Source organism: Myotis daubentonii, chromosome X (assembly GCF_963259705.1).
Source record: "Myotis daubentonii chromosome X, mMyoDau2.1, whole genome shotgun sequence".
Taxonomy (NCBI): domain Eukaryota; kingdom Metazoa; phylum Chordata; class Mammalia; order Chiroptera; family Vespertilionidae; genus Myotis; species Myotis daubentonii.
In genome coordinates this window covers 72,965,145-72,970,271 of record NC_081861.1, presented here as the reverse complement: position 1 = coordinate 72,970,271, position 5,127 = coordinate 72,965,145, and the positions used below count along the sequence as shown (strand labels likewise).

General features: G+C 39.0%; 1 pseudogene; it reads left to right on the top strand.

The window, feature by feature from the left end:
• The first annotated feature begins 4,090 nt into the window (after positions 1-4,090).
• Positions 4,091-4,557, top strand: LOC132224596 (ubiquitin-conjugating enzyme E2 D2B-like; annotated as a pseudogene).
• The last annotated feature ends 570 nt before the right edge of the window (positions 4,558-5,127 follow it).

Sequence of the window (5,127 nt, the reverse complement as noted above, 5' to 3'; positions counted from 1 at the left end):
TAGATTCAAGTTTCTGACCTATATCATTATTCTACTCTGTGAAGAACTACTTTCAGACCTACTAATTAATTCCTCTCTCTCTTGAGAAAGCCTTTGTTTTTGTTGTTGTTGTTTTTTTTTTTTTTTTTTTACTTTTGAATGATAATTTTCTGGATATAGAAATCTAGTGTGGTATTTCTTTTCTTCAACCTCTTAAGCATTTCACTGCATTCTGTTCTGGTGTGATGATATCTGAAGATATGTCCAGGTGTTTCTTTGTGAATAATGTTTTCCTTTCTCTGGCTTTTTTCAAGAGTTTATCTTTTTCTTTTCTTTTATTTTTTTACATTTTAAATATAGTATGTCTAGGTGTATACATTTTCCCCCCTGGATGCTGTTTTCTAAACATCCTGAAATCCTCTGAAATTATCATCTGTTATTTCTTCAATTATTTTTGTTTCTTTTTCATTTTCTGGTATTCCTATTATGTATATGTTTCACATTTTACAATTGTTCCATTGTTTTTGGATATTTTGTTCAATTTATTAAATTCTTTTTTCTCTTTGTCATTCAGTTTGGGAAATTTCCACTGACATATATTTAAGTTCAATAATTCTTTCCTGGCTGTGTCCAGTCTACTTATATTCTCAACCAAAGCATCCTTCATTTCTGTTATAGTGTTTTATTTCTATTTCCTTTCAATTATTTTTTTAGTGTTTTGATCTCTCTGCTTACATTAATCATCTATTCTTGCATGTTGTCCATTATTCCCATTAGAATCTCAGCATATTGAATCTAGTTGTTTCAAATTCCCTGATAATTTCAAAATCTGCTAAAATCTGCTAAGTCTGATTCAGATGCTGTCTTTGTTTCCTTAGATTGTGTTTTGTTTTGTTTTGTTTTTCCTTGTAGTGTGACATTTTTTTTGTTTAAAGCTGGACATGACACATTGGGCAAAAGAAACGGAAGTAAATAGGCTTTTAATGTGAATCTTTTCTTTTCTTTCTTTCTTTCTTTCTTTTTTTTTTAATCTCTCTAGGACTTGGGTCACGTTTACTGTTTGCTGACGCTCCAAGTATCAGAAGTTAAATTTCTGCCACATCCTTGTTTTTGTTCACAGTGCTATTTTTGAATTTTTTAAAGAGACTGGCTCTCAAGTAGAGTCTGAATCTTGTGCTTTATTCAGCTGTTAACTGTTGTTATTATATAGCGACCTTATTTATGTTATGGTAATGTGTGTCATAGTAGAGAAACATTCTGTAATTCTATGGGAAGTCTCATTCTTTCAGTAAGCCTATACCCTGTGTTTAACAGTCACAAGTTTTTCTCAGTTTTTCTAGACTTACATAAGACGGGAAAGCTAGAGGTTGCAGCATTGGTTATTTCCCTTCCAAAAGGTCAGTTTGGCTCTGGTAAAATAGTTCTCCCTGAGGACAGGCATTTGTTAAGGAGAAGAGAATACTATGCATTTTAAATGATTACTTATACTCTTTGTCTGGTAGAAGCAAAAGATGACTTTCTTTGACCTTCAATTGAGAATCTAGTAAGGGCTCCTTTATGTAAAACTCACAAATATTTTTTCCCTTCTCCCAAAATTGGTCTTCCAAGAATTTATATGTCTCAAGCTAGTCCCTGCTAAATTTCCAGTAATTTTTAATTATTCTTTAAGTATTCCTATGAATTGTTGGCTCCATCAGAGGTGTTGGCTTCTCTGTGTTCACCCGTCTCTTCAGTTTTGGAGTCACTGGTTTCCCCATGACTTACTTTCTCTGACAGATTGAAGAATTGTTAATATTTACTTTTGTGTGTGTTTTTTTATGGAGAAAAGAATGGATTTAATACACAGATACTTTGCTATAATTTGATAAAAATCATCTTCCCTCTACTTTCACAAATCACAACACAGAGACTTATTATAAACTAAGGTAGAAAAAGAGATTTACATTCATCAAAAAATAATATTCCAGTCAGAATCAGTTTGGCTTAGTGGATACAGCGTCAGCCTGTGGACTCAAGGGTCCCGGGTTTGATTCCAGTCAAGGGCATGTTACCTTGGTTTCAGGCACATCCCCAATGGGGGGCGTGCAGGAGGCAGCTGATCGATGTTTCTCTCTCATCGATGTTTCTGGCTCTTTATCCCTCTCCCTTCCTCTCTGTAAAAAATAAATAAAATATATTTTAAAAATAATAATAATATTCCAGCCTTTTTCATCATTAATACCTATTTGTAGCATCTGTATGACTGGGATATCTGATCATAATCTTTGAATTACTACAGAGTGTATTGAAAGTTGGAACCTGTTTTATTAAATAGAATCAAAGGTGTATTTTTCTATTTTGCTGATCCATTATAAAGACTTTAATGGTAGAATCTAATAATAATAGGCTCTAGGAACATCTAAGAACTTTGAAGGAGACAAGCTGCACAGGTAAAATGGTAATTATTAAATACAGCACCCAATATTTATGGAAAAGTCTTTTTATAAAGATTTTTTTTAGATTTTGCTTTATCAATGGGTTTGTTTAATCCTAATGAATCATTGCATGAAAAGTTTATTTTTTTGTTGTAAGGATGAGAGGAAAGAATCCCTAGCTCTTTGTGTATTGGTGTAAGAACTGGAAGTCTGCCTATAGGTTTTTAATAAAAGCTGCACAATAATTAAAAGCAAATAAATATTTTGAAAGCTTCTTTGTAAATTCTAAATGAATGGTTCTATTCTATGTATATGCCTTGTTTTCTATAGATATGTAGATATATCATAATATTTTTATATTTGAAGATGCACATTTTTCTCCATATTCTCTTCTCTATGAAATTAGAATGTAGTTTACAATCTGTTGCATATAGCAATATTGTTCTTGTCAGACAGAAAGTAGTTCTCAATGACTATGCAAGTATAAACTTGTTTAAAGCTGTTCATATTGTTGTCAATTACACTGAATTATGTTTATTGTTGGTGTTTCACATTTTGAGTTTAACTGCCATTTCAGTTTTTTAAAAGATTACAATATGATAAAGCAATGAAAGAAAAAGTTGTGTACACTAAAAGGCTTGATAATTAGACATTGGTGTGTTTGGTAATGTTAAGCAAAAATACTTTTGTTGAATTGACTGAAATTCCACATTTGCTTCCTAAGCAACAATCAAGATATGAAGAGTTGCAAACGTACATGAGGATGTATTTATTGTTTTCTTACTGATATATGTTCAAAATAAAGACTAGAACTACCCTTAGGGTGTGGGTGTTAGTGTACAATTTGTTGTGGGAGGCCCTGTCTATAAAGGGCAATGATAGTGTAGCTTACTCTCAAGTGTATATGTATCAACAAAAAGAGAGAGAGCAAGCACAGGAGAGAGGATGACAGGGAGAGTATAAAGACAGTGGGATACAAATGTTAGTAGCAGGGGAATCTGGTGAGTGAGGGGTGGACGGAATTCACTGAGCTGCTCTAATATATTGGGGTAACTCTCAGCGGTGGGTGGAAGGTAGTGCCTGTGACCAACTTGCCAGGAAACAGCACAAGCACTGGGTAAGCCAGGCAGCCTGGGCTCCCTCCCATCTGCCACCCCTGCCCCCTTCAGACCTTCCAGACTTCCCACCCTCCACTCCCCTCCATTCAGATCACCTCTTGACCCTTCCTCTTCCCCCAACCCCAACTCACTTGGTGATGTCATCAGCGTAACCCCTGTGACCTCATAGAGCAGATCCCCTCCTGTCGCCAAGCAACCCAATGTGAACAGCAGTTGAGAGCATCAGGGGCAGGCGGCCCTGTCACCTGGCGGTGGTGTGTAGGGGCAGCGCAGCCTCTGTGCTACAGAGACTCCAGGTCAGGACAGCCGGGAGCTGCTGGCAGAGGGGTAGTGGCAGCGGTTGTGGAGCCAGCTGCCTTGTGGAACACAGGTGTCCAGTAGCCCATGAGTCCAGCCAAGTTCCCATCTCCCCTTCCTCAGCCCTCCTTTCCACCACCTTCCCTGTCCCCTGTCACCTACCTCCACCTCAAAGTCCGGCCGTGGCTCACCTATTCCCGTGCCCTGTGGGTTGCCGCTCCCCCTAACCGTGGTCTCCCCCACCTTATGCCTATCAGGACGCCTCCCGACGTGAATCGGCCCATGGCGCTGTCTCTAGCCGAAAAGTGCCTCCAGAAGGAGTTCCTCCACCTTTCTCGGGAACCCCCAGAGCTGTGCTCCGCAGGGCCCATCACAGAAAACCTGTTCAACTGGCAGGGAATTGTACGGGGGCCCAGGGACAGCCCCTACCAGGGAGGGGTCTTCTTCCTTACCATCGATTCCCGTGGGAGTACCCCTTCAAACCACCCAAGATCCAATTTAAAACCCGAATTTGCCATCCGAACATAAACCATAATGGGTGCGTTTGTCTGGCCATCCTTAACGCCGAGTGGTCTTCCGCACTCACAGTTTCCAAAGTATTGCTCTCACTCAGCGCCATTTTATGTCATCCCAATCCACACAATATTCTCGGTCCAGAAATTGGGAAGATTTACATATATGATAGGCCAAAGTATGAGTTCATGGCTCAAGTATGGACGAAGAAGTATGCTATGCAATTTAACAATTAATAATACAATCACCTTAATAAAACAATAAGTTCAGGTGATTGTGTTTTGACTGCTATCTATGAAGAAACGTTCCCCCATTCTTTTTGCACAAGTTGTACACCCTCCACATCAGGGTGTGTGTGGAAGGGGTGGAGGAAGGCATGGTGTGGGAAGACAAGGGGGTGAACAAAGTTGGGGAGATGGGTGAGTGTGAGACAGACCAGTTTTTTAAAATATATTTTTATTGATTTCAAGAGAGTGGGAGAGAGAGATAGAAACATCGGTGATAAGAGAGAGTCATCGATTTGCTGCTTCCTGCATGTCCCCCATGGGGTGTCGGGGGATCTAGCCCACAACCCGGGCATGTGCCCTGCCCAGGAATTGAACCGTGACCTCCTGGTTCATAGGTTGACCTCAACCACTGAGCCACCCTGGCCTAGAAAGACCGATGTGTTGTAATCTTCATTTTACTAAAAGCTTTCTTTACTGATTTAGGACTAGGAAAGCAAAAATAAGGGGTGGTGTATTTAGAATAAGGAGAGCAGTTCTACCAGTTGGTGGGATAATTTTTAAGTGGTAGTTCTTTAGAAC